The sequence below is a fragment of the Lactuca serriola genome, chromosome 4 (assembly GCF_051521515.1).
Source record: "Lactuca serriola cultivar US96UC23 chromosome 4, Lser_US96UC23_V15, whole genome shotgun sequence".
NCBI classification, from domain to species: domain Eukaryota; kingdom Viridiplantae; phylum Streptophyta; class Magnoliopsida; order Asterales; family Asteraceae; genus Lactuca; species Lactuca serriola.
In genome coordinates, this window is record NC_136411.1 from 133,115,623 (window position 1) to 133,137,936 (window position 22,314).

General features: G+C 38.3%; 1 non-coding gene across 1 annotated transcript; it reads right to left on the minus strand.

Annotated features, from left to right (window-relative positions):
- Nucleotides 1-21,113: 21,113 nt before the first annotated feature.
- TRNAR-UCU (transfer RNA arginine (anticodon UCU)) lies at nucleotides 21,114-21,186 on the minus strand. Its single transcript has one exon. It is a non-coding gene; the product is annotated as a tRNA-Arg (tRNA).
- Between the last annotated feature and the right edge of the window lie 1,128 nt (nucleotides 21,187-22,314).

The window sequence follows — 22,314 nt, forward strand, 5'->3', positions numbered from 1 at the left end:
CAACCTATTTTTCTACAAATCAATTTAATTGGATTATATTCTTCTAAATTATTGATTAATTCTTTTAAATATTAAATAATACTATTTTTATTTAATTTATTCCATTTTAACCTCATAAATCTAAAATCATTCACATAAATATTTCTTGGGTGACGGAAAGCTAACGTCGTTAACTAAAGGATTTTCGGGTCGTTACAAGTTATAACTCACATGGTTAGTTAGTGAGGACTAACTACCCTTTCTTGGCTTTTTTCTTCAATTGATGCATCTTAGTTCATCTTCTTGCTCAATGCCTATTCATACAACATTTCAAGTTCCTTAAAACTTGTCCGAGCCTATTAAGAGCTTGTCTACTTCTTAATGTCAAAATGATCACTTCATTGATCATAATTTTAACATTTCATTCTCTATTTCTAATTCAATCCATTTAATGAATTAAACATCCTATAATAAATAATTTATCATAATCTAACATATAATGCATCAATTAACATAATTTCAAGTTTACGGTCTTAAACCATAACTTCACACTGTAACATCTGAAATCTAAGGTATTAAAAATATTAATTTAAATTGCAATTGGAAGAGGCTCACGACGTGAGCCATAGTGGTCACGTCGTGAGTAGGACCCTTGACTATTTGACCCGTGTTATCGGACCTCACGACGTGAGGCATAAGACCCCATGACGTGAGTTATGCTGGATGGTCCTAAACCCTAAAAATCGGGTATAAAACGAAATGACGAGGATAGGGTCGTCCATCCTTAGCCTCTTTCACTCCCAAGTCACTAAAAACCCTAGATTCGACCTTCTTGAGCCCTTGAGCCATTGTTGTTTGTATTGGTGTGTTATAGTGGTGGATTTCCTTGAAGAAGATGAAGAATAAGCTCTTGTGGAGGTTCCTTTGGACGAGATAATCTCCTCCTAGTGGCATTTCTGAGCTCATAAGCCTCTATAAGTCTCAAAGATTCCATCTTTCTCTTTTAATATTGCTAGATCTAGGTTATGGTTACCTTTTTTGCATGGGATCTTGAGTTATCATGCTTGAGGTCCATAAAGTTAGCCACTTTATGGACCATTAAGTCATTTGCCATGGTAGGACCTTTGGATCTGGATTTTGGTGCAAGTTTTGGACTCCAAGTTTGAATCTTGATGCTTATACCCATCTTTTGACCTAACTAGTGTTTAAGTCATGCATCGGACATGCATGATTGAAAAGATACGATTTTTAAGGTCCTTTAGGCTAGATATGGTATCCTGGAAATTCCCAACATATATAAAAAAGGATTAAGAGCTTAATGCTCACAGAACAATTCTCACAACGTGAGATGTATGGTCTCACGACGTGAACATGACTTTGCTCCGATATGAAACCCTGAAATGAGTGAACTGAGTCGACTCGCTGTGTCGACCCAGGACAAGTTGACTCTCACGACGTGAGCCTGGGAAGGTCATGATGTGAGGATGGAATAATGAGGAAAGTTAACCATTGACTTTGACTTTGACCAAGGGTTGACCAGTTTGACTTTTGGGGGAATTATAGTAAATTGGGAATTTATAGGAGTGGATCATTGGTGGTTTTAGGTGTTGGTGTTGGATCCGTGTTACGGGAGTTTGATATTTTAGTTCCGATTGACATTGTGAGGTGAGTTGTCCTCACTATACTAACAGGGTCGAAGGCACCAATGCTAACCCTTCTTTTTGGATTAATATCCTCGTTATTGCATGATGATATGCTTAATGACCTGTTAGGTTGGTATCCTGGTATATAGGATGATGCTATGTTAGTGATCGGTTAGTTCAGTATCCTGATATATAGGATGATGCTATGATTAGTGATCTGTTAGATCGGTTTGACTATTTGTATATGCTACCATTTGTTATCTATGTGTGGATTGTATGATTAGGGGTGGGTTGAGGCGGACCTGCTTTATGCTGTAGACCAACATACCCAGGGTGACCCGGATAGACTGCAGACCATGTGGGCATATCAGTCAGGTTGAAGGCTCGGAGAACAGTCCAGACAGACTGAAGGCCCAGTGAGGCGGACCAGACATGCTGAAGGTATAACGGCCATAGATCCGGGCTAGTCAATTTAGAGACGATAAGCATCAAAAATGACTTTTTTATGGAATATTATTTAGAAGGAGTAATCTTAAATAAGTTGTAGTATATGTTACAAGGATTCCGTGCATATAAAGAACGCCGAAATCCGAGTTATAACGAAGAAGTTATGACCCGTCGAAGTTTCGCGACAGAACCGGCACAACGCTGAATGACGTAAAAAGTGAATTTACGTTAGAGCAATATTTAGCCTTAACGATCTAAACAGAAGTCGTAGAATATGTTGAACTGAAAGCGTGCATAAAAATAACGCCCAAATCTGACTTCGTATGAGGAAGTTATGATTTTTCCGAAGTTTCGACTTAACAGTATGCAGCCCGAATCCTCGATTTGAGATCGAGTGATTTTTAGCCGAAACAATCTAAATGAGAATCGAATATCTCATCGATAGTAGTGAAACGATAAAAAGATAGGCGGAAACGGACTTCAGATGAAGAAGTTATGAATTTATAACGTAGTTTTCCTGTCCTGGCCTACTAAAAATAATATAAAAGTAATATATTTATAATATATTAAAAATAAAGTCAAAACTAGACAACAGAGTCTAAATGAGAGTTGTAGAGCATATTCTCATCTACGCGTCGATATAAAGAACGTCGAAAACAGAGCTCGTATGCGAAAGTTATGAATTTTTGAAGTACAAGGTGCGAAACCCCAAAACTGTCAGCCACCACGACGTGGTAAAAGTGCCACGACGTGCCAGGAGCTCTGGAGTCTGTCGGACCCACTTGCAATGACTCATGCAGTGATGAGCCAACCACCACGACGTGGTAAACCCTCTATAGCTCCTCTCTCTCACTCCCGATACCCTCTATAGCCATCCTGAAGTACCCCCGAAGCCCCGGTTTCATCCCGAGACCGGAATCAAGTCCCGAAGCTCGAAGATCCCGAGAAGTGAGATTCCCGAGCCAAAGCTCTGCCCGCGAGAAGCCCGGTTTTTGTGAATATCTTCCAGATCTACCAAAGAATACTACTTCTACAAGCCGTAGTGCTGTCCGATCCTCTTCTGATCAAGTGAGTGTGTGGTCACTTTCTTCTAACACATAAATATTAAGTATTTTCTATGAAATACGTGCTATGTGTATAATATAAAGTTGTTTATATGTGTGGGTGTATAGTCCCTTTCATAAACATGAGTATAATACAAGTATTGTTTGAATGAAGTAAGTATATGTTTAGGTGAGTGTGTAGTTACGTTCTTCTAACACATAAATACGAAGTATTTGCTATGAAATACGTGCTATGTTTTTATATAGTATTTGTCTATTTGAGATGGGCATGGAATTGAAGTTTTATATAGGTTTTAAATGAGTTAAATTGTATATGTATTTTATCTCTACAAATATGTTGGGTAGAACATGGGTAGACGAAATAGTTGGTGTGTGATGAAGGATGAGTTTGAGGTTGAGACGAAAGATAAACCTCGACATCTATGGATTTAGTACTGTAAAGATAAGTCTCGGTAGCTATGGATTTACTACTGTATATAGATGAACCTTGGTAGCTATGGATTTAGTACCGTATGGACGAACGTTGGTAGCTATGGATTTAGTACTGTTAGATAGACGATGGTAGCTATGGACTTAGTACCTGTTAGATAAATGTTGGTAGCTATGGACTTAGTACCTACACTAGTAGCTATGGATTTAGTAACCGATGAATGAACCATAGCAGCTATGGAATTAGTGCTTTACAAAAGAACCTTGACAGCTATTGTCTTAGTGGCTGATAAAGAATCCTGGCAGCTATTGTCTTAGTGCCTAATACGGAGTGAACGAATAGATGACTCTTAGGGTAGGCCCTTAAGAGTAAGGAAGATAATGGGATGGGTAATCGGAATAATCATTTGATGATCGAATATATATATATATATATATATATATATATATATATATATATATATATATATATATATATATACACAATATAATATTGTGGATTGAAAACCCTATATGCTCACCAGGCTCCCAAGCCCGACCCACTCAGTTTTCTTTGCATTACATGTAATGGCACAAGAGTATAGGTTGGTGGACTTGACGAGAGATTTTGGATTATAGATCAATAGTTATAAATAACTGTTGTAAGGTCTACTTTATATTGTTTATGCTTTTGGTCTGTATCGGAACACGACATCCCGAGATTTTTTTATTGTATGAAAATACATTTCTTTAAAGAAATGCTTTGATAAATTCTTATCATATTTTGTTTTGGGAACAAATTCCGCAACCGTTTTCTTTAAATGAATACTCTGATTTATAAAACAAAGCATAAACAAATCGGTGTTTTCTGGCTGTGAAATTGGGGATGTCACAGAAGATTCTGAGAGTAGACCAGATAGACTGAAGGTCTGGTAAGGGCGGTCCAGTAATACTGTAGACTCTATATGCATGTTGTTTGTTATTTATGGTTAAGGTTTGTATAGCCTTGGTATTTTGGGGATACTCACTAAGCTTCGGGCTTACAGTTTTGGATTTTGTTTCAGGTACTTCGGATGATCGTGGGAAGGCGAAGGCGTGATTGTGCTCCTCCTCGTATTTTTATGATGTGATTTTTGGGATACTCTGACATGAAGCTATTTTGAAAACATTTCGTAATAAATGATGGTTTTTGAATGCTTGAAAAAGTTTTAAATTTTCATGAATTTTATGGATGTTACAAGTTGGTATCAGAGCCTTAGTTTGAGTGAATTGGAGGAACACTCATGTGAATCCAGTCTCAAACTAAGGAAAAGATTTTCAAAATGATTTTCAAAATACTAAAGGAGGATGCAGAGTGTAGGATCGGTCAGAGCCAATAAGTAAACCCCAAAATACCATACGGATATTTGATATTATGATATGTTAGAACAACATGCTAGTTCTAGGCTAGGGATCTTCAGGAATTGCATGATAGAATTGCCTGATTATATGATGCCTGATAGCCTTGTGTATTCTAGTCATACATAACGTTGAACCTTATAGACATTCAAATACATGATCCTACCCTAAGCCCTTCATCAAACAAGAACATGAAATAAGGCCAAACCAAACATTCTAAGGCATGCTGCAAATGCGAAAAGGAAAACCCAGTGTTGTGATACATTGCTGGAGTTACAGGAGGCCGCTAGGCAGCGTGATCTTGAGATCGAGTTACAGTTGTGGGAGCAAAGGCAGTCCCCGACGCAGTCACATCCTGCGCCAAAACGGCCCAAGATCGCTTATTCTAGGTCTGGGGGCCAGCATGGCCGCACTTGTGGGAAGTACGGGACGGGCCATTCGAGAGTTTGTAGATCGGGTAGTGCATGCTGAAAATGCGGCAAGGAAAGCAACTTCGCGCGGGATTTTCGCCAGCCATCCCAGGTTCAAGATATAAGGATCTGCTATCACTGCGATCAGGTTGGTCACGTAAAGACCAACTGTCCACAGCTCGCAGCTAGGCTGGCACAGGCTCCAGCGCCGGCTACACTGAGGATTACTGACGGGATTCAGGGTAGAGCAGAGCCTCTGAATGCTCCGGGATGTGCCTTCCAGCTTACATCCGAGGAGGCCAAAACAACATCGGATGTGGTTGATGGTTTGTTTCCATCATTTATCTTATTGATTATATCTGTTTTATGCTCATATGTTTGTACCTACGAATAGGTATGTTCTTAGTGAACTCCTTACCTGTGTTGTTATTATTTGAGTCCGAGGCGATTCGGTCTTTTGTCTCTCAGTCATTCGGTAGGGAGTTTGGTTTGCTGGTGGGAGAGCTAGAGTGTCCGTTGCAAGTCCCTATCGCCAACGAACACGGGATTTATGCTTCTTCGGTCTATCGGGGTTGCGTTCTGGAGATCTTCGGGGTATCCTTCCCGATAGACTTGATACCGATTCCCATGGGGGATGTATGTGTGATTCTGGGTATGGACTGGTTGAGTCGCTTCGGTGCCATGATCGACTGCGAGGGTCAGCAGGTGGTAGTTTGAACCCCAAGAAGGGGAGAACTGATTATCTACGACGAGGGCACCAGATTGGGATCAGGGTTTTGCTCAGCTGCTAGGGCTTGGCAGTACATTCATCACGGGTGTGCGGGTTATTTAGCATATGTGGTGTATACGCAGGTTAGGGATCATGCTTCAGTTTTAGATGTTCCGATTGTTAGAGAGTTCTCTGATGTGTTTCCAGAAGAGTTACCTGGAGTGCCTCCGGAGAGGCAGGCCAAGTTCAGGATCAATCTAGTGCCAAGTTCAGCCCCTATCGCCAAGTCGCCGTATTGATTGGTACCACCAGAGATGCAGGAGCTATCATCACAGCTGTAGGAACCGCTGGGCAAGCAATTCATCCGTCCGAGAAGTTCTCTGTGGGGAGCGCTGATTCTCTTCGTGAAGAAGAAGGATGGTTCACATCGGATGTGCATTTACTACCGGGAGTTGAACAAGTTGATGATGAAGAACCGTTATCCACTAGCACCGATCGACGATCTCTTTGATCAGCTACAGGGAGCATCTTGGTTCTCCAATGTAGATTTGAGGTCCGGGTACCATCAGGTCAGCGTATGGGAGGAGCACGTAGAGAAGACCATGTTCCGGACTCGTTATGGACATTAGGAGTTCGTGGTCATGCCGTTTGGGCTCACCAACACGCTAGCTATATTTATGGACCTGATGAATCGGGTATACAAACCGATGCTTGATCGCTTAGTCAGTGTGTTTATAGATGACATCTTGGTGTATTCCAAGACCAAAGAGCAGCACGAGGAGCATCTTAGGTAGCTATTGGGAGTCTTGAGGCGAGAACGACTTTATGCTAAGTTCTCGAAGTGCGATTTTTTTATTACGAGAGGTTTAGTTCCTTGGACATCTCGTTAACCAGGAGGGGATTTTGCTCGACCCGGACAAGATCAAGGCTGTTATGCAGTGGGAGGTTTCGAAATCTCACTTGGATATCATGAGCTTCTTGGGATTGGCAGGGTACTACCGGAGATTCATACAGGATTTCTCTAAGATTGTAGTACCACTAACTTGTCTAACGAGAAAGGGAGTTGATTTCCGGTGGGGCCCAGAGCAGCAGAGGGCATTTGAGACCCTCAGACAGCGACTTTGCTAGGATCCAGTCTTGACTCTCCCGGATGGAGTTGAGGATTTTGTAGTGTTCTGTGATGCATCCATCATAGGACTGGGAGTGGTCCTTGTGCAGAAAGGACGAGTGATAGCCTACACGTCATGGAAGTTGAAGCCGCATGAGACGAGATATCACACGCACGATTTGGAGTTGGTAGCAGTAGTATTCACTCTCAAGATTTAGATACATTATCTCTACGGGGTCCGTTGTACCATATACACAAACCACAAGAGTCTGAGGCAGATCATGGATCAGTCGAACTTGAACATGAGACAGCGCAGGTGGCTTAATGTAGTAAATGATTATGACTGCGAGATCCTTTACCATCCTGGTAAAACGAATGCGGTTGCGAACGCCTTGAGCCGCAAGTCAGCTGGATCTTCTGCTCCAGCTGCATATATGAGAATATCTATGGATTCTCCACTCATGAGCTTGATTTGGGAAGCTCAGGCTGAGGGTATGTGACCGGAGAACAGGAAGCTTGAGAGGATCAGGGGTGAGAACACCCGATTTGTGCAAGATAGCCGGGGATTGTTGACCCGTTGTGGTCGGGTATGGGTTCTGATGTCTGGTGGGGTAAGACAGATTATTCTGGAGGAGGCATGTAGAGTCTATTAGATTGCGTCATGGGCTCGGTCCTTAGCCCAGTTTGAATGCCGATATTGGGCCTGTCCAGCCGTGCATAATTTTGTACTAGGGTTTAGTATATAAGTTGCATGCATGCAGACTTAGTAGGTAGCGCTTTCATTGTTTATTTGCTTCATTGTTTTGTAAACCCTAGCTCGCCTCTACAGCGGAAGTTCTTCATCGAGCTCTGCTGAGGCGTGACTCAGTTTTGAATCATAAGCATATGTTTGATTTTGTTATGTGTTCATTCTCATATTGTTCTTAGACTGTTTGATTTCTTTTATCGTACTTGTGAAAGATCTAATCGATCTAAGAGTTTTGAACTCATCAATTGGTATCAGAGCAGGAGACTATGTAATTCATACATATCTCTTCTGTTGAAGAAGATCTTAGGGTTTTTAATTCCGCATCGATTGATATTTATTGAGCCGTCACTCTATATTGACGTATCTCATTAATCGTTGATCTAACCCTAACGATATATTACAAGTCTGATCTTTTACAGGTTATCGATCAAAAGTATTTATGATGTCAATGGATGATTCACAAACCAATCCAATCAATATCTCCAACAACAGAGGGTCTACAACAAGAATACCAATCTTGTATACACAAGACTATGAAGTTTGTATGCATCACTTTGAAGACTACGTGATTGGATCGGAGGATAATGGGTATCTAATCTGGGAAGCTATTACTACAGGCCCATTCGCTCACTCAAGCACATCAAAGATTGTTAAAACACAGAAAGAATACAATCAGCTTGTCAATGATGTCAAAGAAATTCCTCAGGTTGAAAAGGAGAAGTTTCAATGCAACATCAAGGCCCTGAGGATGATAAGGTTTGCGCTGCAATCAGATACATTTCGTTTAGTGAGTTCTTGTGCTACAACTAAGGAGATCTGGGATAGATTGAAGGAATTATATTCCACAGATGAAGACTTGGAACACTCTATCCAAACTCTCTTGCTATTTGAGTTTGGTGATTTTAAGCAGAAGCCTGAAGAAAAACTTGTTCAAACTTTCGATCGCTTCAATCATCTTTTAAGTAAGATGATAAAGCATGGGATTGAAAGAAAAGTTATTTAACAAAAGGTTACTTGCATGAATGGCCTCAGACCTGAATGGATGGCCGTTGTGTCAACAGTTAAAGCTCATGAACAGTTCAAATCTTACTCTCTGGCAAAACTAGTGGGTATTTTAAAATCCCATGAGAATGCTCTATCTAAGGAAACGAATGTGGTTTCTGGTCTGGGTTCTTTAGCTCTTGTCTCCAAAGGAAAAAGTTCGGTTGAAGAAGAAGAGGAATTAGATCTTGCAAATTATGATCTAACCGGAGAAGAATACACCATGATGGTGTCCAATCCCAGAAAATTCATTAAGAAGAAATTCCCAGCCAACAAGAACTGAAACTGGCAGGGTAGTTACAGCGTCGAAAGGATCAAGGAGAAACCGAAGATGGGGTCAAAATATGAAGAGTCAAAGAAGGTAGCTAAAGTTGGAGGAGACTCAGGATTCGACTGCCATTACTGTGGAGGCAAAAATCATTTTGCTAAAGACTGTATGTTGAGAAAGAAAGAAGAAAAGACAAGCGAAGAAGATGAGGAAGCGAGCCTCCTGAGAAGATTGGAGGAAATAAAGAAAAGAAAGTATGGTGCTAATAACTCTACCATGAATGCTTTAATTGTGTAGGGTACAAACAACAGTGATGAGTTTGGTGGTGTGGAGGTCTGGTCCACAGATTATGAGGATGATGAAGTTAGGAAGTCCATTCACGAAAAAGCTATGTTGGCGAAAGCAGATCATGCAACAGGAAGATGCTTTGTAGTGACCGAGGGTGTGTCCCAAATGAGAGGATACACAAATGATGGGGGAGTTGAAGAGGAAAGGGAGCGAGAGGACAGATGTTTTGCGGCCAAGCCTGTTAGTGCTTAGATCAACGAATGTGATGAGTTGATAAAAAAGGTACAAAATATTCTTGCTTCTCTAAAAATACCTGTTAATGATTATGAAAAGGAATTACATAAATTAAAGTCAAAATTCTCAAGCATAAGTAGCAGTCTCACCCAAACCCGTGTCACAAATTCTAACCTAACTGATCAAATCAGCAGGATTTCTTCAAAGAGTGAGGAACGAAGAATGTGGATCGAGCAAAAGGAAAAGGAGTTAATTAGATCTAAAGATGATTCTATTTATTTGCAAAGAGACAATCTTAAACTTCTTAAACAGCGAAATGTGTTTTGTTTAATTGCTAAGAGACTCTAATTTAACATTGTAACGACCGAAAAATTTCAACCAATTTAAACTTTTCGAAAACAACCCGATTTCATTAAATTATTACAAAAAGGTTTTCAATACAATTAATTTAGAGTATTCCCAGAATCACATCACAACATAAACATGAGGAGCGGTACGATCATGCCTTTGCCTTGCCACGGTCTCCTGAAGAACCTGAAAAACATTAAACCACAACTGTAAGCCCGAAAGCTTAGTGAGATATCCCCAAAATACCAACCACATATACCATACACGCATAACATGCCATATCATATCCGATCACAGAACAACCATGCACTTTGGGTCTACTGTGTGACTGGTCCGCCGCACCGACCAACAGTCCACCTGGTCCACCCTCCGAGTCTAGCCATATACATCGAGTCTGCAGTGTGATTGGTCCGCCCGCTCCGGGCCTTCAATCCACCTGGTCCACTCTCTGAGTCTACAGTATGACTGGTCCGCCCGCACTGGGCCATCAGTCGGCCTGGTCCACTCTCCGAGCCTCGGCATGTCTGGTCCGCCCTCTTGGGGCCTACAGCATATCCGGACCGCTCGCTGGGCCTTCGGGACAACCGGTCCGCCCTGGGTATCTTGGCCTACAACACAAAGTAGGACCCGCCTCAACCCATCCCCAGTCCAATAACCATGTGCACATAAACATACAATCATATAACAATTCACAGTCAACAAGCCGATCTAGCAGATCACATAACATATCATCATCCTAACCAGGATACCGACCTAACAGGTCACTAGCATAGCACCACTCTACATAACAGATTACCGACCTTAACCAGGTCTCTAACATATACCATCCTAGCTACCAGGATGCAAACATATCAAAGCAATAACATAACAACAAATACCCGGATCTCAATCCGATAAAGGGCCGGCCTTGGTGCCTTAGACCTTGTTGATATAGTGAGGATAACTCACCTCGCACTGCCGTAACTCTGAACTGAAGAAGCAGATTCCCGAATCACCGCCTCACCGAAAATCCCGAACTAGCCATCATAGCATATATAATCATTAGGCTAAGCACAATACCCTTCAAAGGGTAAATTGACCAATTTACCCTTAACTCATTCCGGCCCAACATTGGATAAGCTCTCAAGCCCACTAATGGCCCAAAGTCCAAAAATCCGAAGCAAAGCCCATTATTGGCCCAATTTACTAAATTGGGCCCACCTCACCAAATGGGCCTAGACCCATGGTCCATAACAACTAATGGGTCCACAATACTCCATCCATAATGTCTAGTCACGACCCAAAATCCAACAGCCCAATCCCTAAGGCCCAAAATGAAAAACCCAACAGAGGGAGTATGTTGGGCGTACCTTCCTTGGTACACTGGGCGTACACGCTGATCCGCAACTGGGGATTGGAGCACTGACCCGCTACGCGGTGCGTACTCCTAAGTTACGCGAGGTGTAACTTCGCTGCTCATTAAGTCCACATAACTTCTTAATGGCTTAAGCTCTTAAGCCCAAACTTCAGATCCTTAGGCCAAATATGCCTAAGATTCATAGAGTCTCAAACTTTATCACTTGGGACGTCCATAAAGCTCTTAATCCATTAAGACCTACATATCTCACATATGGAACAACCACAGCCCTTGGGACCTCATTTTTCTCACTCAAGACCTCTCCAAAGGTCTGAAAGGACAGATAATCTCGACCAACTCAAAACATGCATCAAGATGAGGACTTTTGGGACAAGAATGATGTCAAAACTTCACAACACTTAGATCTATGCAATATAAATGACAAGCAAGAAGCTTTATACCTCAGATAGGCTCCAACGGATGATATCTTCCCAGATCTATAAGTTCCAGCCACTCAACTCCTTCTTTGACAACTTCCTATTTCTTCTTCTAGCCTCTCCTTTGCCAAAATAAGCTTTCCAAGGCCAAACACACCCAACAATGGAGGTGGAACGGCTATCTAGGGTTTCTTAGGTTAAGAGAGATCTTATGAAGGCTAGGGTATGAACCAACATGTTCCTTATATAGTGGCTGACCCTAATTTTAGGGTTTTAGAACTCTGAGAGTACGCTGGGGGTACTCAACCTTGCACCCGCGTCCAATTACACCCTTACGCTGGGCATAACCCAGCTTACGCTGGGCGTACTCGGCGTGTCCCCAAATTTCATATTTGGCCCTCTTTCCACTTTTCCCACAAGATGACCAAAATACCCTTCCTCTTAAATCCCGGGGACCCACAATTAAGTACTCTTAGGAACAGGGCGTTACAAACATCACTCAGTTGCATCTTGATTGTGAAATAGGGAAGAAGATACGTCGTATGATTTTACCCTTCCTTGAATTAAAAGAGGATGAAATCGACGTTGAAGCCTACAACTGTGAAAGTGTTGTATCTTCTGATGAAGTGTCTCCAGCGTATAAAATAGGTCTGGACAAAATTGAATACTACATAAAGTCCAAAGACCACAAGGACATGCTCAAAAATCTGTTAGACGAAATGATAGATTGAAATTGAGAGCCAAAACTATATAAAAATTTGACTCTTTGAATGCCAATTTAAGTTCAGAAAATAAAATTGATGTTGAAAATACATCTGAACTTAATGAGGATGATGATATGAGTGAAATCTTTGTAGAAGATTTGGTGGACTGTTCTGAATTAGCCAAAAAAGAACCCAAGTCACATAAGAACCTAATTTCTGAAAACTCTGTTGAGTTTGCTCGTTCGTCTACCGACAAATCCAAAGTTCTCACAACTAAAGCTGTTGTATACCAAAAGGTTCAAACTACCCCAAACCAAGTCTACACTGTACCGGGAGTCACTCCACAACAAACTGCAGAGCTAACAACTATGGTAGAAGAAGACAATGCTGGCGGATGTGACGAATTCTTCTGGTCAGCCCGAATAGACAACGCAAATGAGACTAAGGGTCTTTCTCAAAAAACCTCATGGAGAGTGAAAGGTAGATACATACCTGAATCACTAAATGAGCCTACAAAGTATGATGTGTCGAGCACAAGTGGAACGAAAACCCCTTTGGGTGAACCAATGCAAACCACAAGTGATACTTCTTCAGCAAAAAGTGAATGTTGTGCCCATACTTCGAAATGAAAGGCCAACATGATGGGTTTTGGTCCTAAGAACATCCTATGTGCTCATACAAACCCTAATGCTTGGATCTAGGTTTCTCTATTATACATGCAAGTTATCCAAGACTATAAACCCTAATTATAGCATACAAGTAATCATATTAACATGAGAATAGGTTTATAATATTACCTTGATTGTTATGTAGCAATAACAATCCCAAATCTCCTTGTATTGACTTTAGAAAGCTTAGAGTCACAATTGTCACTCCTCTACTGGTTCACAAACACCATAAGCAAGAGGACGAAAAGGAGAGAGGATGGAGGCTGCCCAAAACTGTCTACAAACCCTAGAGAAGTCTTAGCCACATTTTTGGGTCATAAGGGATCCATATATATAGGAGGCAATTAGGGTTATCTAATAAGGAAACCCTAATTTGGTTGCTTAAGCCCTAAGCAACCCATGGAGCCCTTTCCTTAAGGCCATGGACGATTTCATATGGGCTTCCCCCATAGAATTCGTCTACCTTATAATAAAAAGCAATCCATAGCCCAAATTGCAATTATCTTATAATTACAATTCTAGTCCCTTAAGTTTAATTAATCTCTTTTAGTCACAAAACTAACTACCAATTAATTATTGACTAATATTAATTAAACAATATGATTTCTCCTTTAATATATTATTCCCATAATATATTAATAAATCATATTTAATCCTTTCTCTCCATAATTCATCCTATCAAGTTGCTTTGGTGAAGGCAACCCAAAAGGACCATGCACCATCGGGTCAAGTACATACCAAAATAGTTATGGACTTAGACACTAATTCAACAGTCTCCCACTTGGATAAGTCTAATAACTATTATGCGTATGACTTCAGATCCTGATCTGCAATCGTAGCTTTCCAAATCCGCTGTCAACTCTGATCATATCAAATACGCGTGTCCTTTAGATAAGGGATCATATATTCCACCATTCTAGATATCATATGAGATATGATTTCAGATCATTCTCTTTGTACTATATCTCGATTCCCGATTTATGACGACTGACTAATTGAACAAATCAAATTAGCCCTAGCCCGGCCGAGCATTTACGTTTGTCATCACTAAATCATCCAGGGGCCCAAAGATATCGCTTTTATCCTACTTTGGATAAAAGGAACAGATAAACTTTGATACAATGCTTGCTTGCACTCACTCACCGAATTACACACAACAATATGTTTTATGACACCAAGTTACTAGTGCGTTTACATATTATCAATGTGCAATTGATTTGCAAGATACAACTCACACATCTCGGTTTCAAGAATATAAGATGTTATCGTCTCACCAATCACTCGTGATACAATTCATGGAGTGATCCAAGTGAGCGCGGGCTTAATCCAATGCTCAAACCATATTCATAAGTACTCATGAACGTTGCAGCAAACATTTGCTTATGTCTAATACTATTTTAGACAATCCACACACCAATTCAAGACAGTCTTCATTCATTTCTACTTCCAACATATGAACGACTGTGGCCCGTTCGAATAATTCGATTATTCTTAATAAATTCAATTATTCCGGAAGTCAAAACATGAAAATGTGAAACACAAGAATAGTACTAATCCCATATGGCCTCAAAACTTTGAGTATAAATAAAACTCCTTTTATTTATCACCACATCGATTACTCATTATTTGTCATTTCGGGTAATCAACTTCTTACTTGAATTACAACACTTGTCCCATGCTCCTAGCATGTACACAATGTTTACCTATGGTTCTTACTTTGTGAAATATATCAAATTTAGTACATTTCCAATCATTCTCATTTCACAACTCCAAATCCTTTTTCATAAGTGTAAGAATATCAAATTCTTGCTACTTATAGAATATGCTAGATTCTAACACCTTATGCAATGATCCTTTCGTAATGTCACTGCACCAAAGTCACAAAGACTATTGCCAATGATATTACAAAGTCCTCTATTGGGCATTGTTACAATATAATTCCTTAGATATGATGTCTCTCACTCAAAGTACATTCATTTGAACATCCTTTTGCATAAAAGTTTCTAATCTACACATAGATTTTCAATATTCAATTCCCAATATGGACACGTTTCCATATTTTCCATATGACAACTCATTCTTAATAGAATCTTATCTATTTGTAATAAAGTTGATATGGTCCATCCAATATGGAAACATTTCCATAATTTCCATATGACAACTCATTCTTAATAGAATCTTTTCTATTCATAATAATGTCGATATGGTCCATCCAATACCATGCTTCCAACTACTCACAAGCGACCAATCCTCGTCAAACTTTGGATTGTCCTTTGATAGTTGTTTAATTATTTTAGTCAAAACCAATTCTAGTCCCTTTTCCCTCTAAATGCACTCGACATTTGGAAAATTTTTGAATGGTCAAACATTAAATCATTTGCAATCGATCCTATACCCGAAGCATATGGGACACGATGCATAATATTTTATTTGCTATGTTCTCAAAATTCGAATTGTGAAGAGGAATGTCGTAATCATAATCGAAATTTTAAGAACACACTATGTACCCTTGACTAAATTTATTAACATTTCTCAACCTAATCCTTTAGATTTGAAATGAAGCATAATATTCTCTCCCTTAATTATAGCAAAACAACTATTCCATCCTTACAACTTTGCAAAGAATGACTCTTGTTTTCTATAATTAATATTGCCAACTTGCAACACTTTCCTTAATAATCATACAATCATAACATTTATGCTCCCACTATCATGATGATTATTATAAACATAACACTTATGCTCCCACTAGCTTTGACATGTATTCAGAAACAACTTAACTTTCAGAAAAACAATACTTGTTGAATTTCTTAAGTTCATGTTTCTAATACTTAGTGCTTTGATAATCTTTTATCAAGGCTTCTTGAACTTATACACCTTTGCCTTAGATAGTTCATATGTGTGTCTAAACAATTAAGACTAATTGCCAAACCTCACAATTCAAATCATGGAAAGGGATACCGTAACCATAATCGAATTCGAGAATGCAATTTTACAATCACTATCTTCTTAAAATATTTCTTAGTGAAAGCATTTCCTCACAATCATTTTCATGAAGGAGGAAATCTTATGACACTTAGATTTAAACAGTGTATGTGTTCCTATCCATTTGAATTTGTTATAACCAAAGTTTACGACAAATTCAAACTCATATGGATCGAACTTTCTTAATCTCGATTTCTTGCCTTATGGTAGCACAGCTGCCCACCATGTCTTCCAAGTAGTTAAGAAGCTCAACTTTTCTTATCAATGTACTTTCCATTGATCAAGGTCCTTGCCTTTTATGCATTCAAATGAGAACTCATAGGACTCACATGCATAATTAACTCAATTGGAACGACACAGAAACAAAATAATGTCAACACGATATGTTGTAAACCTCAACTCGTGTGCTAGTGATGATCAATAAGGTCTATTTGATTTGTTCTTGAAACCTTTCAAGACCAATAAGACTCCCACTGACTCCTTGACATATAAGAATCTCTTGTCAACAACCATTTCTTGACAAACAAATATTCAAGAGTTAGTGTAGCTTTTATCAAAACACTTCATAAATGGGTCCTAGTTGGTCTTTGTCTTATCCAAGACATCGCAACTTTCCACATTTGATGAATGTTATAAACCTTTGTAATTCTTGTCCACTCAATGTCACAATCTTAACTCTAAGACTTGTTTTGGAACGAAGCATGATTGACTTCTTGATTTAACCATTTCTTCAATCCTTGATTCTTCTTCTTAAACATACAATTGTACTAAGACTCACTTAGAGGATCAATTGAGATATGGTTCTTAATCATTAAGTTCTATCATAAAGCATAAAAGCTACTCTCCCTTCTTCTTAGAATGGAGAAACTTTTATCTTTCTGCCTACTTGATTCTTCTTATTTGTTTTGCTATTGATTTAAACCTTTTCAATCAATTCATAATTACACTTAATCTTGTAAGTATAATCATATTTACTAAACCTTTAGTAAATCATGACGAATATCATTGTTACTTTTATGGTGGACTTGATCAACACGCAACTTGTGTGCTCGATCTCCTAGTCCTTCACTTGACACTTTGTCAATGAATTAGTCTAATTTCCAAAATATGAAATTTCTCATTCATCGTGCAACCAAGTTGCATGATTCCAAGTTTCTGTCCAATTGAAACTTGGGCGATGAGAAACTCTCCCTATTTGGTAAACTCTCGACTTTCCATAAATAACATAATAAGAACCAAATCCATTATTGCTAATAATAGAAACATTCAAACATCAATTTTTCATATACGCCATTGCAAGGATAAATAAATAATATAAAATCAAAATTTATTTTATTGCGGAAAAATTGTCCTTACAATGCAATTCATTGAAAAACTATGCTAATACATTTTTCTTAGCAATCTAATTCTAACACTAAGTAGTAGCTCAAGAATCTAATCTTCTAGAAATGCGATCGAAATCCATTCTTTCACGGTTAGATTCTGCTCACTTCTTCCCTTAAGCTTCCTTTATTTTCTTCGATCCTACAAAACATCAATTGTAATCTTATCACATTATGTATTAAGAATCTAGAATAGAAGCTTAAAAGAGTTAGTTAATGGATTTTACCTATATTAGAGCCATACGTTTCGACTCTCCCATCTCTTAGATCTCTTAGGTAAATGGGGCAGCTTCGTCTCCAATGCCCCTTCTCTTGGCAATAAAAGCAAATTGACTCTTTTGGAACATGACATGGAACTACTTCGGACATTGCCTTTATCTTATGATCAAACTTTTCGATCATAGCATGTCTTTCGTTGCCATTGTCTATATCCATTGAGGTCTTAAAGGCAGATTCACCAATCAACTTTAATTTTCCATTGCGCCAAAACATTTCTGATTCAGCAGCAATAAGCATATAGGTGAGATCTATAAGGGTCATGTCGCGGTTCATCATATAGTACTCTCTTACGAACTCACTATATGAATTAGGAAGTGACTGATGAACCCAATCAACAGCCATTTTCTCACAGACAACGGATCCCAACATTCTTAACCTATCAATGTGTGACATCATCCCTAGGACGTGTGTACACACCGACTTTCCTTCTTTATTTTTACTTGCCAAAAGGGCTTGAGTGATCTTGAACTTTTCAAGCCTTTAAACTTGTGGGTTAGGGAGAATAATTGGAGGAGGAGGAGGAGGAAGTGAAGCATGATCTCTTGTTCCTCGATCGAATCGTGGAATATCATCTTCATATGGAATGCTTGTTCCACGGGATTTGAGAAGACCATAGTTGTCAAACTTTGACATCTACAAAACGGGAGAAAACGAATTCAAGTTAGTTGATTGATTGAGTCCTTAGCAAATCACCCAAATGAGATACTAAGGCTAGGACCCAACACAATATTCTACAACTCGGGAGAGGGATGTCGTAACCCTTATTGCAGAATATTTGAAGGTAAGTGAATGACGATTCACTAATTTCCACCATGAAAAACAAAAAAAGAAAATTAAGTTTTAAATCTATGAAAACTCCTAGATTTTATGAGATTCATTGAACATTTCAATGGCATGTTTAAATCTCGCTATGCCCCTCTTGTTTGTGACTGGGATGCCGAGGATCACAAAGCGGGTGTGAATAACCATGCAAACTTACATGGTGCCCTCACATGTTACAGTCGCCTATTCGATGTGCCGGTAAACCACACATGCTCCACCGAACTATGACAAACATTGAGTCACCCTTTTCTACCTTTGCTTAGAACCATTTAGTGTGCCGGTAAACCACACACGCTCCACTAACGTCTTCGCAAGGGCACAAAGTGTAATTTCATGGAATTGCATCAATTCACTTTTGCCTAAGTAACTAAGATTGGGAATTTTATGAAAACATTTAGTTACTTTAATAATTCATTATACTTATAATGGAAGGTTTCGTGAACCATCCAAATTCTGAGGTATTAAAAATATTAATTTAAATTGCAATTGAAAGAGGCTCACGACGTGAGCCATAGTGGTCATGTCGTGAGTAGGACCCTTGACTATTTGACCCGTGTTATCGGACCTCACGACGTGAGGCATAAGACCCCACGACGTGAGTCATGCCGGATGGTCCTAAACCCTAAAAATCGGGTATAAAACGAAATGACGAGGATAGGGTCGTCCATCCTTAGCCTCTTTCACTCCCAAGTCACTAAAAAACCCTAGATTCGACCTTCTTGAGCCCTTGAGCCATTGTTGTTTGTATTGGTGTGTTATAGTGGTGGATTTCCTTGAAGAAGATGAAGAAGAAGCTCTTGTGGAGGTTCCTTTGGACGAGATAATCTCCTCCTAGTGGCATTTCTGAGCTCATAAGCCTCTATAAGTCTCAAAGATTCCATCTTTCTCTTTTAATCTTGCTAGATCTAGGTTATGGTTACCTTCTTTGCATGGGATCTTGAGATATCATGCTTGAGGTCCATAAAGTTAGCAACTTTATGGACCATTGTTTGCCATGGTAGGACCTTTGGATCTGGATTTTGGTGCAAGTTTTAGACTCCAAATTTGAATCTTAATGTTTATACCCATCTTTTAACCTAACTAGTGTTTAAGTCATTGCTCCAAGTTTGTTTTTCTTGAATTCTCATTGGTCCTTTATGCCACATAATATTTGTTGTCCATAATATATATATATATATATATATATATATATATATATATATATATAACTTTTAAAAAGAATTTTTGTATTTTTTTTGTCGGAAATCGCAATCAAAATGTACAATTTGTAGTCCAAATATACGCTTTGAAAAAAAAATAAGAAAATCGTAGTTGACTTTAGAGAAAATCGCATATGGCCATATTCCATCTAGGATTACATATCTTCGAAAAATGAATAAATGAAAACAATAAAAGAGTTATAGGCAACATGAACAGAGTAATTGTGAAATTGTAGACTACTATGTATATTGGTTAAAAGTGGAAATATCATAATTTTTGGTTATGTTTAGAAATATGGCCAAGAAAATGGGTTATATTGATCTTTTTCCAAAGGAAAATTCATTTTATGATCTAGTAAATACATATACATAAAATCGAACTAGGTCTTGTAGCATTTTATGTTAGAACTTAAACACTTTTTCTATAATAAGAAATTTATTTTCTGGCCTGTCAATTGATTTTATAGACCTTGTGTAAAAATTAAAAATAACCTCTAAAATGTCAGATAAACAATGATTGGGTCACAAATGATGGATAATAACATGCTGACGACAAGTTAATAGAGTAACGACATATTAGCGACGACATGAGCTATATGTGGTCTACCCACCGCTACAAACATCCCCACCATTTATTATTATTTTTATAAGTTTTATAATATATCTTTATAAAACAAAGTAAAATAAAACAAAAAACAAGAAGGACGATTCTATCTTTTTATATTATTGAAATCAAATTCATTTGCGATGTCTGCGAATCAAACATAATATGAAATTGAATTTCAATTTCATTTTGTGTCAACCAAACAAAATTTGAAATTGAATTCTAATTTACGATCAAATTCTTTAAAAACATTATGCAAATCGAATGTAATTCTTTAAACTTCTACTAATTTTTTCTTAAAATGATTTTAGAAAAGAATAAATGCTATAACATGTTTAAAACGACTCTTTATTATTTTCATAAAACGCCAATATCATCTATAGGACGAATATGATCGATGTTTATAACAATTTTATAAAAGCTAAGACTAATTTATTTAGCTTTTAAAATAATATGAGGAAAAAAACAGCAGCTTTTATTTAAGATGATTCCGTGAAGAAAATAATCAACTCTGTAATATGGTTTAAAAAAGAAATTTACAATTAATTGGTCAAAAACTTAAAACATAATTGTAAAATAAAAACTTAAAATTTATTTGAATTTACACGCCCGGTGGGACTCGAACCCACAATCGCCTGATTAGAAGTCAGACGCCTTATCCATTAGGCCACGGGCGCTTTATGTTTGCTTTTTGCAGCTCAGTATATAAGAATAGAACAACATGTGATCAAAAAAATTTCATGTCTTTTAACACATATTCAACATAGGATCCGTTCTTTATTTGTATAAACATATTATGCTTCTTTTTTAAAAAAACTGAAAGTTGAGTGCTTTAGAGTAAAGTACACCCTTTTTCCATTCCAAAATCATGAAAGTGCATTTATTCGTAAAGCTAATAATACATATTATATTCTTCCAAGCTTACTTTTTAAGAAAAATATATGAAATCTTTAATATGTATGAATTGATGCACCTACGCTGCCGACAATACCAAGTGCCACCTCCTAAACAATGTCCACGTCAGCCAAGGAGATGCCAAGAGGAAAGAGACTCGGTAAGATTGTACCGAGCTCCACAGAAACATCGACATACCGAGGTGAAGGGGCGGTGTTTCTCACATTGTCAAGTTTCATGTCAGCCTCCAATCCATCCTTGCCGAGTCATTCTTTCTTTCATTTTAAAAAAATTATCAAGTAAAATGACATGTATAAAAAGAGTATATCCAAGATAACTTCCATTTTATGAGTTTTAACAAGATGATGATGAGTTTTGGAAAATAATATTTGCGACCCGAAGAAGATAAGACAAATGCCCCACAAGTTCTGATTTTTCAAAGTTGATTTTTGACTCTATTGTTAGTTGTCTATTTCGGCACAAAAAGTGAGAATTATCAATTTTCTTTGGTCCATCAGTTAATAAACATAATAGCGATGCAAATAAGCAATTAATAAAAAAATGTTTTTTTAGTATAATAGTCGTAAATGTTACTTGAGCGTTTTGGGGAGTGGGTTTAGCATTTTAGGTTATTTTGATTTTATATGCATAAAATTCCATTGCCTTAACCAAAATTGAAGTATTTTAAAAGAATTGACACCGGCATGAATAGGGAAGGAAAAAATCTTCATATCCGACGGGGAACCCGAACCCATACCCGTTTTGACTTGGGGATTATAATGGAGATGAGGAATCACCAAATAAAAAAGCGGGGATAGGGATGGTGACGTGGATACCCCTAAGCCCCGACCCAGGATCCGGTCCCAATAGATATTTATATATATAAATAATAAAATAAATATATTTATAGT